The sequence below is a fragment of the Hyperolius riggenbachi genome, chromosome 10 (genome assembly GCF_040937935.1).
Source record: "Hyperolius riggenbachi isolate aHypRig1 chromosome 10, aHypRig1.pri, whole genome shotgun sequence".
Taxonomy (NCBI): domain Eukaryota; kingdom Metazoa; phylum Chordata; class Amphibia; order Anura; family Hyperoliidae; genus Hyperolius; species Hyperolius riggenbachi.
This window is the reverse complement of record NC_090655.1, coordinates 52969945-52983278: the sequence shown is the minus strand read 5'-3', so window position 1 is coordinate 52983278 and position 13334 is coordinate 52969945. Positions and strand designations below refer to the sequence as shown.

Genomic DNA, 13334 nt, shown 5'->3' with positions numbered 1-13334 from the left:
TGCCCGCCGCTGCCCCCCTAATATATAAATGTGTACCCCCCCCCCCCCGTGTGAGCATTTATACATTACCTGTCCTGTAGCAGCCTCCGCGTGATGCCTGTAACCCCCGGGAGGCTCTCCATACACGCAACTGGTGCATAACGTCTGACAGAGGCCACATGGAAGGTTACGGACACAGCGCAGAGGCTGCTACAGGACAGGTAACGTATAATACAATATAATATTTCCATAGCGCTTTTCTCCCATATGACTCAAAGCGCTTAGGCTCTCTCAGACTCAGTAAGGCCTCTTGCACACTGCAAGCGATTCCGATTCCGCTTTTTAATCAGCTTTTACATCCGATTCCGATTTGCAGTGTGCAGGGAGAAAACTGCAAATCGGAATCTGAATCGGATGTAAAAACTGATTAAGAAGCGGAATCTGAATTGGAATCACTTGCAGTGTGCAAGAGGCCTAATTGGTAGTAGGATGAAGTTTTCACACAACAAAAGTTATATTTCTGCAAATACCAAACTGAACAGGTGGGTTTTCAGTCTGGATGTAAACACGTCCAGGGTTATTGATTTATAAAGCGCCAGCATATTCCGTGGTGCTACCTGGAGATGCTACCTAAGGGCTGGTTCACACTGAGACTTGCTGTGCATTACATTGTAACATACTGCTCCAATACCTTTATGACTGGTGGCATAGCCAAAGCTATAATACACCAGGGCACCTTCTTATAGGCTGATGCATACTTCTACTGCTTAATAACCTGTATGCACCTGACCTATGAAGTGCTGTGTAGGACTGTATTGCGGCTGATTTATTACACAAATGCGATATAAAGTAGAGTAATTATGCCGCCGAGAGCAACCAATCAGGGATTAACTGTCAAATAAAATAGAAATTCTGACTGATTGCTCAGGACAACTGCAACACTTTTGCATCAGTTTTCCTTGTGCTGGTCTTGACAAATCAGGCCCACAGAGTACTTACACAGTATTGAAACTGTACAGTTTAGAAGATAGTTCCTTAAAGCGTACCTGAGACCGGGGGATAGAGAACATTCATACATACCTGGGGCTTCCTCCAGCCCTCTTAAACGTGATTGCTTCCTCTCTGCCATCCTACGTCTTCTGGATCCTCTAAGTGCTTCCGTAAGTACGGCCAGTTGCGCATGTGCAGTGCGGTTGCGCGTGCTCCCCCATTGCACTCGTGGCTGAGTGTTCTGCGACTGCATGGTACTGCACAGGCACAGAACGCTCCCAGCTATATGAGCGCAATAGGGGTGTGTGCGTGGCCAAACTTATGGGAGCCTTCACGGTAAATTCCGAAGGCGGAGGATGGCAGCGAGGGACGGATCAGGCCAAAGGGGGCTGGAGAAGGCCCCAGGTATGTATGAATTTCTTCTATCCCCCATCTCAGGGACCCTTTAAGGCCAATTTGACATACAGGCCTTGATTCACTAAAGCTACCGCGGACAAACAGTCCCAGTTAATATTAGCACGAGGTCCCGTCAGCATAGCGTGCGTTCTCAACTTATGTGCAATGCTTTTAACTTCTGCACGATGTGCTTGTAGCACAACCGACATAATCACTCATTATCTTTTTTATGTCATGAATACGCTTCTATTTGTGGTACTGCGATACTAGATACTAGCGGAGTATCGCAGTCGCACTACAAGCACATCGCGCGGCAGTTAGAAGCATCTCGCGTAAGTTAAGCGCACACGCTTTGCTGACAGGACTGCGCGTAGCACCTGTGTGCTAATAACCCGCGCTGTTTGTGGGCAGTAGCTTTAGTGAATCAAGGCCATTGTGCAGTGCAGTCATCCTGCAGCAGGAGAGCTCAGGATGCACCATTTCCCCAGGTATATTACACTGCGGCAAAGTGCACCAACAGGGTAATATGTGTAGTGCTTCCCCCACTCAGTGATGTACTCCCTGCTGGACAGGAAGTACGTCACTGAAATGTCATCGCTCTGCCTATGTGCCGCACCACTGCTGCAATCAGATTCACACTTGCCACGTCACCATAGACTTGCACTGTTGCGTAATCCATGCGGTAAGCACGGATCATGCGGCAATGCACTGCAGGGTTTGCGGCAGCCTTGTGTCAAATTTAGTTACTTCCGTCGCACTGCATCGTGTCGCTATAGTGTGCAAGTCCCCATAGACTTACATTGCTCTTGTGTGGCGGTCAGGAGCCTCGCCTATCTCTCCTAAATAAGCTCCCTCACACCTCCACCCAGCTTCTACATCTGGTTGCGGTGCTTGCGCTCTGCTCTCACGGTGCTTGTGTGCGCCTTGTTTCCTTCACTTCCCTCACTGCTGCCCACACTCTTCACTATTCATGTCCCTTTTGGATCCTTGGTTTGTTTTCTTGCCATTTATATTTCACTTATACTTTTGGGATTCATTCTCATCCTATATATATTCTTAGCACATTGCACTTTATATGGAAGTTGCTGGCATAAATTACGCATATACAGTATTATTATTTAGTATTTATATAACGCCGACATCTTACGCAGCGCTGTACATAGTAAAGAAGAGTGTGTGTGTGTGTGTGTGTGTGTGTGTGTGTGTGTGTGTGTGTGTGTGTGTGTGTGTGTGTGTGTGTGTAGGTGTGTGTGTGTGTAGGTGTGTGTGTGTGTGTAGGTGTGTGTGTGTGTGTAGGTGTGAGTGTGTGTAGGTGTGAGTGTGTGTAGGTGTGTAGTGTGTGTGTGTGTGTGTGTGTTTAACTGTCCCTCGGAGGAGCTCACAATCTAGTCCCTACCATAGACATATGTCTATGTATGTAGTGTATGTGTTGTAGTCTAGGACCAATTTTGGGGGAAGCCAATTAACTTATCTGTATTTTTTGGGATGTGAGAGGAAACCGGAGGGCCCGGAGGAAACCCACACAGACACGGGGAGAACATACAAGCTCCTTGCAGATGTTGACCTGGCTGGGATTCAAAACCGGGGACCCAGCGCTGCAAGGCAAGAACGCTAACCACTACGCCACAGTGCTGCCCATTGCATTGTACTTTCAATAGGGTTTGAACCATATGTTGGCTACCATGGAGTCATAGGACCATGTATCACATTTATCTGTATTTATTGGAATTATCATTATTTGTTGATACTCGTTTTCAGTGCTACTTTTCATGTACCTGGCTTTTAAAGTGTTTATGTGCTTTTGTTTGTATTAATAAAGACCGATTCGTGTTCTAATTAGATATTCGTGAGTGGTGCTGTACTTTTTAAGATCATCTTGTCCTTTAGGGCCCGTTTCCACTAGTGCGGTGAGATTTCTTTGCGAAAAATGCATAAATTAATGCAGATGCAAATTCGCATGCGTTTTCGTGTATTTTTGTAAGTATGTAAGTCGTGCTCAAGGAAGGGGTAGATTTTCCTAGCATCTCTTGCAACGCACCTCATCATTCCCAGAATCATTACCATGTGGATTGGTTAGTGAGGAGGTTGGGGGGGGGGGGGGGGGTAATCCCTCTCACAGGTCACTATTCCTGCTGACCTCTATCCATCATGGCTGGGCAGGGCCCTACTTAGCATCTCTAGTGGTGCTAGGCATTTTTTTCCTATTTGAGCAAAAAAGCCAAGCTTACCTCGGGTAATGTCTTTTCCAGTAGTCCGAGTGACAGCACCCCTCCTATGAGACTTGTCTCCCTCCTAAACTTTGGACAGGAAGCTAGAAGATACAAATTTGCATAACAGGCAGGCAGGAGTAGTATATAAAGATGTTACCCACCAAAGGTATCCAGTTATAAAAAAAGACACGGACAACATATGCTGCTGAAACAATACTTTAATTATCCCCTCTAATAGGGTGGGCCGGAGGGGTGCTGTCACTCGGACTACTGGAAAAGACATTACCCGAGGTAAGCTTGGCTTTCCCAGAACGTCCTCCTGACAGCACCCCTCCTATGAGACGATAAACAAGAACATTATACACTAGGGAGGGACTACTGCCTGCAACACTTTTCTTCCAAATGACAGATCAGTATTGGCTAATAAGTTTAGTCTATAATGTTTCACAAACGTATTTTGGCTGGACCAGGTGGCCGCTCTGCAAATCTGCTCTATCGAGGCGCCTGCCCTCTCTGCCCAAGATGTTGATACGCCTCTTGTGGAGTGAGCTTTAATTGAGGTTGGTAAAGGTCTCCCTTGAGCCCGATAAGCCGCAGTGATAGCTTGTCTGATCCATCTTGCAATTGATGGTTTAGAGGCTTGCCTTCCTTTGAATTTCCCCGCAAACAGCACCAACAAGGCATCTGATTTTCTCAAAGATACAGTCCTTTCCAGATAATGAAGGATACACCTTCTAACATCCAAACAATGAAGTTTCTTCTCCTTCTCATTCGTTGGTTTATCACAGAATGATGGCAGAAAGATCTCCTGAGATCGATGAAATTTTGAAGACACTTTAGGAAGGAATGCAAAGTCTGGACGCAGAGTAATCCTATCCTCTGAGATAGTACAATAAGGTTGCTTAATGGATAAGGCCTGAAGTTCGCTGACTCTCCTGGCTGTGGTGATTGCCAGAAGAAAGGCCGTTTTCAACGTCAGAAGTTTATCCGGAATCTGATCCAGAGGCTCAAAGGGATGTTCACAAAGACTCTGCAACACGATATTCAAGTCCCAAGGAGGCACCTTAGATATCACCACCGGCCTGAGACGTTTAATTCCCTGAAAAAAACGAAGAAAAAACTCTTCCTGAGCTAATCTTCTTTCTAAATATACACTTAAAGCTGCTGTCTGAACCTTAAGAGTACTGGCACTTAATCCCATGTGAAATCCATCCTGAAGAAACTCCAGAGCTGAGGCGGAAAGTGTAGGATCATTATCCTTTCTAGTACACCATTCACAGTAAATGTTCCATGTTTTTTGATAAATCTGCCTCGTAACCTTCTTGCGGGATTGTATTAACGTCTCAGAAAGTCCATCCGAAAACCCCTTTGATTTCAGGATTCCCCACTCAACCTCCATGCTGAAAGGTGAAGGCGCTTGAGGTCCGGGTGAAGAACTGGGCCCTGCGACAACAGATCTGTTCTGAGTGGAAACAATATTGGTTGACATATTGCTAACTTCTGTAACAGAGCAAACCATGGTCTTTTCGGCCAGAAAGGTACTATGAGGATTACTTGTGCTCTGTCCTGCATAATTTTGTTCAGAACCCTTGATATTAGAGGTATTGGAGGAAATGCATACACCAGGTTCAACCTCCACTCTATGGAGAAGGCGTCTATCTGCCACGGATTGTCCTTTGGATACAGGGAGCAAAAGTTTTGACACTTTGAATTTTGCCTCCTTGCGAATAAGTCTACTGCAGGAATGCCCCATGCCTGACTGATCTGAACAAATACTTCTGGATTCAGAGACCACTCGTCCTGTAATATCGCTGACCTGCTGAGATAGTCTGCTACAACATTGCAAGTCCCCTTCAGATGAATCGCCCTGATGGAAGATAAGCTGTTCTCTGCCCAATGCAGAATTCTTGCTGTCTGAGACCACAACCGAGGACTTCTTGTCCCTCCCTGATGATTCAGGTAAGCCACTACACTGCTGTTGTCGGACCTGATCAGGACGTGACAGTGCTTGATCTGATCCTTGAAGAATTGAAGGCCTCTCCATACTGCTTCCAGTTCTCTGCTGTTGGAGGATCGTCTTGCCATTGTACTGGACCACTGACCCTGTGCTGGAAGAGAGTCCATGTGAGCGCCCCACCCCCATGTACTGGCATCCGTCGTTATGATTCTTTGAACTGGAAAAAACCACATGCGACCTTCTGACAGGTGAGACAGTTCCTGCCACCAGTTTAATGACACTTTTACACTGTATGGGATCAGAATCTTCCTTTCTAGGGCTGAAATAGTCCTGTTCCAGCTCCTTAATATCCACAACTGCAGGGTCCTGGCATGGAATTGACCCCATTGTACTGCAGGGAAGACTGAGCTTAACAGACCGAGTAATGCCATGGCTTTTCTTATACTGATGGCTCTTGATTCCTGAAAAGAAAGAACAGAATTAAGTACTGCCGAAATTTTCCTTTCTGGGAGAAAAACTCTTTCTTGGCGGGAGGAAAAAATAAATCCCAGATATTCCATAGACTGGCTGGGTATTAGTGCAGATTTTGACCAGTTAATTAACCAGCCTAAAGACTCTAGACTGTCAATGCATAATTTAACCTGATCACTTACAGACTGTAAAGAATTACCCCAAATTAGTAAATCATCTAGGTAAGCAATGATGTTAATGGATCTACACCTTAAGACTGCCAATACTTCTGCCATCACCTTTGTGAACAGCCAAGGGGATGAAGCTAGCCCAAAAGGTAACACATTAAATTGGAAATGTCTTACCTCTTCTTGAAGGTGAATTGCAAATCTTAGGAACTGCTGGGACTCTAGATGGACTGGCACATGCAGGTAGGCATCTTTGAGGTCCAGAGAAGCTAGAAAACAGTCTTTTTGCAACAGGGTTATTACAGAATTCACATTGTCCATTCGAAACTTCCTGTATTTTACGGCCTTGTTCAACCCCTTTAAATTTAGAATAAATCTGAAGGCTCCCTGAGGCTTTTTTATCAGAAAAACTGGTGAGTAAAACCCTTGGCCTCTCTGGCAGGATGGTACTTCTCTGATCACTCTTTTCTCCAGAAGGGAAACCACTTCCTCCTGTAACGCCTCTCTTTGGTCTGTTGACCTTGGTTGCGGAGTTACCACATACTGCTGGGGTGGGGGATATTCGAATTCTATTCTGTACCCTTCCAATATTATTTTCAAGAGCCACTGACTTGTGAACCGCTGGCACCACGTTTCGTAGTAGTGGGAAAGCCTTCCCCCTACTGGAATACTGGCGTCATTGCTTATTGGGTTGGTTGGGCCGGGGAAAAAGAGCCTTCCCTTTTTGGTTTCTACTTGGAATCCACTTTTTCCTAGGTGGGATCTTTGCCTCAGGTTCCCTGTTGCCACTGCGAGCTGGGCCCTTGTACTGAAAAGCTCTCTTTTTTGTCGGAAAATTTTTCTTATAGTCTGAGGTTCTTTCTAGCGTCTGGTCTAGCTTTGAACCAAATAACAGCTCACCTTCACAGGGTAAACCACATAACTTGGAGCGAGACGAATTGTCCCCCTGCCAAGTCTTCACCCATATGCCTCTCCTTGCCGAGTTAACAAGGGCAGTTGTTCTGGCTGTTAATTTAACCGTATCATCCGCTGCATCTGTTAAGTAATTAGTAGCATTAAATAAATTTGGAAAGTCCTCTAAAATCTCTTCTCTGGGCACCCCCGAAGCTATCTTAGACTGAGTCTGCGTGAGCCAAGCTTTAAGGGATCGTCCCACTGCCGTGGATGCCACTGCTGGCTTAAATGTTAAAGATGCTGACTCCCATGCCCTACGCAACAGATTGTCCATCTTCTTATCAATCGGGTCTTTTAAATTGCCAAAGTTCTCAAACTGCAAATCGGATCTTCTGGACACCCTTGAAAACGATGGGTCCAGTTTGGGAACCGGACCCCAGAATTTTTGATCATCAGGACTGAAAGGATAACGACGAGAAAGAGACTTGGGCCAAAACGCCCTCCTTTCAGGGTCATCCCACTCCTTCCCAATCATTGACTTTAGAGAGGAATGGACTGGGATGAAGCAATTCTGGGGTTCCGCCAAACTCACGTACATCTGATCCAAGGGGGTCAAGGATTTTCGCTCCACTGTTATACCCATAGTGCTCTGCATAGCAGACAACAAGTCCTTCATTAAGTTAGGTGCAAAAGCGAACTTCTGAGGAACCTCTGGGTTCTCCTCCTCTTCTCCAGAAATTTCCTCTAAAGATGAAATTTCTCCTTCCTCTCCTGATAATTCTGAATCCCCTGACTCATTATCCTTCCTTTTACGTTTAGCTGCAATTTTATGCGGTGAAGTGGGAACCTGTAAGGCTTCCCCCACCTCAATCACCAGGGCTGGAGGATTTCCGTCTAAAGGAGCAGGTATAGCACCAGTAACAGAGGCTGAAGTAGAAGGAACTGCAGACTCCGCCAATGTAGAATCCTTTATCTCTTTAATGGCCGAGGCCATCTCAGACCGCATCCACCCCATCAAGTCCTTAAACACCACTGGGGATTCCTCTTTGACTACTTTCTCTCTACATGACTGGCAAAGTTTCTTTGTAGAGGAAGAATAGAAGCGTGAGTTACACATAACACAGCGTTTCTCAGTTCTGCCCGAAGCTTGTCCACCTTGAGATTGCTGAGACACCGATTTCTCCTTATCACTTTTTGAGGGTTTAGGCTAAAAAAGAAATAAAGAGACTATCAGCCTTACAAGGTGGACCCAGACACTTACAAACAGCCCTCTCAAAGCCTGATAACCTCTAGCTCACCAGAGAGGGGATAGCGCCAGACTCCGCAGAAGTCAGAGGAGAAGGGCCTACAGCGTCCTCCATGATCACCGACAGCAATGGTGATCGTGGCTCAACATATACATATATATACCTCTCGGAATTACCTGCAGCTGAAGTCAATTTTCTTTCCCCGCCGCGGCCCCTGCCGCTGCCGTCAGCTGACACGTCATGCGGGACGCATGCGCATGACGTCACATCCGCCCGGAACTTCCGGTATGCGCTCCTGCCGCCATAAAGCTTCTGCATCTCTGGGAGAAGCCTCCTCCACGCTGTGCGCTGGACCAGCCGAGTCCCCTGCTCAGCCTTAGTATGCCCGCGCTGCACCGCTGCCCTCGCCGCCTGACGTAGTAGCACTGGAGACCTCTCAAAGCGTCCCGTCCGGGACAGGAAAAACAACTGGATACCTTTGGTGGGTAACATCTTTATATACTACTCCTGCCTGCCTGTTATGCAAATTTGTATCTTCTAGCTTCCTGTCCAAAGTTTAGGAGGGAGACAAGTCTCATAGGAGGGGTGCTGTCAGGAGGACGTTCTGGGAAATAAGGGTGGAAGATAATCAGAAATTATGATAATGGTTGAGGTTGCAGTGATGTTTTGTCATATAGCAGTCTTGTAACTGTAGCCATATACAGTACATTTTTACAAAGTGTCGGTGATTCCTTACATGTACGGTATGCTGCAGCAACTGCACACACGCTATTTCATTCATCCTTTAGCAATACTTACTGTGATCCCAGATAAATGTTGCAGAACTTTTCTGAACACGTGGTACGTGTACCCCCGGGTGTACGGTATAAGAATTTGTGAGGCTTAAAAATGATAATATACAAATACATCTGAACTAGTATTAATAGTGAATTAAAAATCATCAAGCAATGCCAGAAACAGTCTAATGGCTCATACACACGAGCCACCGCTGTGGCAAGAGCCATAATAAAAAATAATTTAAAAAAAAAAAAGCCAGCAACAGCTCGTCGCCAGGTCCCTCTGTGCAACAGCCGTACACACGGCGCACAGAGGTACACAGATTCAGCAGAAGCTGTCGCCGAAGGTTCCTCCTCCCCGCTGTTCCCCCCGCCGGAAGCTCCATACATTGTGTATGGAGTTGCTGTCGCTAGTCCGCATACACACGACGGACTAGCGACAGTTGCGTTGAAGTTGCGGCGACAGAGGTCGCCAGGCGATTGGCCAAGTCAATCGCCTGGCGACAGCTATGACAAGCGACGGTTCGTGGTGCGCGCCTCATACACACGGGCGACCTGCCGCCGCAACACGTGTGTGCCACGTGGTTGCGGCGACAGTTGTAGCCCGTGTGTATGAGGCTTTAGACTGGGAGAATGATAGAAAAGTATTATTTCACAATTATGGAGTACTCCTAGTAAATATATCTTTTTTCATTTAACTGTTCCAGTGCTGAAAACCAAAAATATATGAAATATTGGAGATGTTCCTGAATGCACAGTTTTAACAAATGTTTAGGCTGGTTTCACAGTGGGACGTTAAAATCCCATGTTACAGCAGCCAGTAACGCAGCCTAACTCACAGCACTGTAAAATCAATGTGCTGTTTAAGTGCACACCTTGTGTTAGGGTATAACACTGCACATTAAATGAAAGTACAGCATGCTGTACATTATACCCGTTAGACTGCTTGCACATGATCAGTGACTAGCCACATGGCTAATTAATATTCACTGCACTGTGGTGACTCCTGGTGGGACTTGTAGTGTTGTCCGGATCATGAACGATTAGTTCATTTGATCCGGATCTTTTTTTGTGAGTCGAATCATCCGGATCATCACAATGAAAGATTCGGTTCACAGTGGATGTCTGTCTGGAAGAAACAGGAACATACAGAATGTACAGTGCAGGGAAATGATTCGGTTCACAGATCTAGATCTTTTCAATGATCTGATTTGAATGATCCGAATCTTAAAAAAGATCTGGACTTCCCATCACTATCCTGGAGCTGCTGCTTTGAGAGCCACATAACGCGGCTCAATCTGACGTCCAACTTCAACACCACCACGCGTTGCGTTAGGGGCACCTTATGCGACCTTAACGTCCCCTAAAACGCAACTTCTTGGTGGGAAAGAGGCCTTAGTATTAACTATGCAGCAGGAAAAAAAAGAAAAAAAAAAGGAAAGCAGCCCCCAAAGTAAACAGTGCTTTTCTCTTTTTCACAATATATGCAGCCATGTGCTGCCAGATACTAGAATGAGGTAGCTATACACCCCAACAATACCAGAATACAGCAGCCATACATCCCAGACATTACAATTGAGCAGCTTTGTTTCCCAGTCCCCAGACACCAAAATAAACTAGCCATGTGCCCCCAGGTATCAGAATGAAGGAACTATGTGCCCCAGATGCAGTATTTAGGTATCCACCTCCCCACCTGATACCACATCTAAGTAGCCGAGTTCAGTAGTCACGTGCCTTAGAAGTAAGAAGTCATTTGCCCCTTGAGAATGACGTTCTTCCAGTCATTGCAAAGTAAACAGCAGGCAGAGTGTGCTCGACTTGTTCAGTCATGTGTTTGAGCCTCCCAATATTTCCAGCTGTAATGAGATGACACAACATAATTATTTCCCATTGGCATGTTGAAATCAATGTTACATGCTGACAGCATTGCCATGGTGCAGTGACTGGACAGGAAGAAAGATGAATGCACTGGCAAGGCAGGTGCATTCTGGGAGCATTGCCATGGTGCAGTGACTGGACAGGAGGAGGATGAATGTGCTGGCAGGGCAGGTGCATGGTGCCTGAAAGTGGACCAATCAAATTCCACCTTCATGAGATTGGATTGGCCCATTTTTTTTCAAGCTGCATATATTTACAATTGATTCACACTTTGCATAAGCCTACATCAACTAGCAATTATTGCACCTCATTGACCATCTCTAGTCTACAATGCAGACTATTTCCAGCTATGTGCTTCATTAGGACCCACACCTTCATTTTTAACCTGAACCCCTACTTAAGTCGAAACACTGTTCCCCCTCTGTCACCGGTGCCCCCTTTAACCACAGTGTCCCCCTCTGTGCCACCTATTGCATGTCGAGGTGCACCCCATGGAGTCGCATATAAGCATGGTGGTGGTGGTGAAATGAGATAGATTTTGGCTGACGGGTAACACCATCGCATGTCAAATGTGACGTGTGTGGCGTTCACAAACGCTTCCATCCAGCTGCATGTAATTGCAACCAAATGGCACTTGTGTCCAGCAGCCAGGAGGCTGAACTGTGCGACAAATGAGAACTTAAGCCGCCTGTGAAAAACAGGCCTAATAAGGGTGCATACACACATCCAATTTCACCAAACTCGCCAGCTTCCATCCCCCTCCCTGTTTCTCATCTTCTCTTGGGCTCTCGTATTCTTTAAACAGAATATCCCCAGCCAGAGGCATCCCAGCCACCAGGCGAGGGCAAACGGTGGCCTGGAGCGCCGGGTGGGGGGACGAGGGGAAGTGCCCACCTTCCCCCCCCCCCCCCAGACTGTGCGACCCCTGTGGTGAACTGGCTGCGGCGTCTACTAAACTCCGCACCAGTTCATCCCCGCAGCTCACTGTTACAGCCTGCATAGTTTTCTTCCGGCAGGCAGAGCAGGGCTACGGGAAGATGGCATCTGAAGCCATGTACTGGAGACTATTTGTGTCTCCAGTACAGGGCTTCAGACGCCATCTTCTTGTAGCCCTGCTCTGCCCATCAGCGTGGAACTTTCGGAGGCTGGCTGCGCTGCTGCAGTAAGATAGTCGGGGGAGCTTCGCCCAGGGAGAGGAGTCTTCTACAGGTGAGTAAATGCTTTTCTTTTTACAGGTAATTATACATTTTTAGTGAAACGCTGGCCACATTACGATTATTTTCTGGTGAGCGCTGGCCACATTACGGTCATTTTCTAGTGAACTCTGGCCACATTACGGTTATTTTCTGGTGAACACTGGCCACAGACGATTATTTTCTGGTGAATCATTGCTGCGTTATGATTATTTTATGGTGAAAGATTGGGGGGGGGGGGGGCACCACAGATTTTCTCGCCTGGAGTGACAAAATGGCTAGAGACGCCCCTGTCCCCAGCATATCACGCCTTGCTAAGAAGAATTGCTGATATCTTATGGCTCAGCAGCTATACAAATGGGATCTGAGGGCTGCTTTGTGGTACAGCTGAACCAGCATTGATAACTGGGGAACAGGGGAAATAAAAGCCCAGTAGAGATGGAGGTGAGCTCAGAGTTAGATAGCCCTCCTATAAGCTGCAGTGGACTGTGTTATCAGTGTAAGGCTAGTCCAGCAGAATGAGAAGCCCCCAGTAACAGCATAAACGTATTGTACACCTAGTTGCAGAAACAAATATAAAGCTGAGATTCCCATTTACAAAGACAGACAATATACTGTATGCTATGCCTAGTATATAGCATCGATTACTGTAGTACGCAATGTTATTGTATACATTACATATAGGAGAGCGAGATTCACAACTCTACGTCACCAGCGCGAGGCATCTACAGCAGCAGCAGCGGCGGCACCGGACACAGACCTCCGCGGACACAGCACGCTCGAGCGATTCCCAGCCGGAGGAGAAGGAGGAGTCTCCGCTCTGCACAGCTGAAGAGGAAGAGAGTCCGCTCTCTGGAGGCATCACACTGAGCAGCCAGGATCCAGGAGCCCGTATGTAAGCCGGCAGCATTGTTTTCGGAGCTCCCTCTTGTGGCCGGTACTGTAAAATGTCCATTGCACTCGTGTGTGGAGCTCCCCCGTGTGGCCGCTATAGAATGTCTTGATGTAAATAGATGCGGTTAGGAGCCAGTTCTATGGGAGGGCTGCGAGAACCTGTATGTGTATATTGGTGGTCTCTGTAATGCCATAGTTAGGCTGCTGGAAGGGACAAGGCTGCTGTAAATGGATGCAGGTGGCTAGGCTGCTGGAAGGGACAGGGCTGCTGTAAATGGATAC

At 46.8% G+C, this 13334-nt stretch overlaps 1 long non-coding RNA gene across 3 annotated transcripts in view; it reads right to left on the bottom strand.

Annotated features, from left to right (window-relative positions):
• LOC137534048 (uncharacterized) overlaps positions 1-12912 on the bottom strand; it is a 47599-nt gene extending 34687 nt beyond the window's left edge. Inside the window, exons 1-2 of one of the 3 annotated variants that reach the window (XR_011024296.1) lie at positions 12837-12912; positions 10781-10943 (exon numbers count right to left, since the gene is read on the bottom strand). This is a non-coding gene — a long non-coding RNA (uncharacterized lncRNA). Of the gene's footprint in view, positions 1-10780; positions 10944-12766 lie in introns of all 3 variants that reach the window. The other 2 variants (XR_011024294.1, XR_011024295.1) reach the window with 2 other exon arrangements.
• Between the last annotated feature and the right edge of the window lie 422 nt (positions 12913-13334).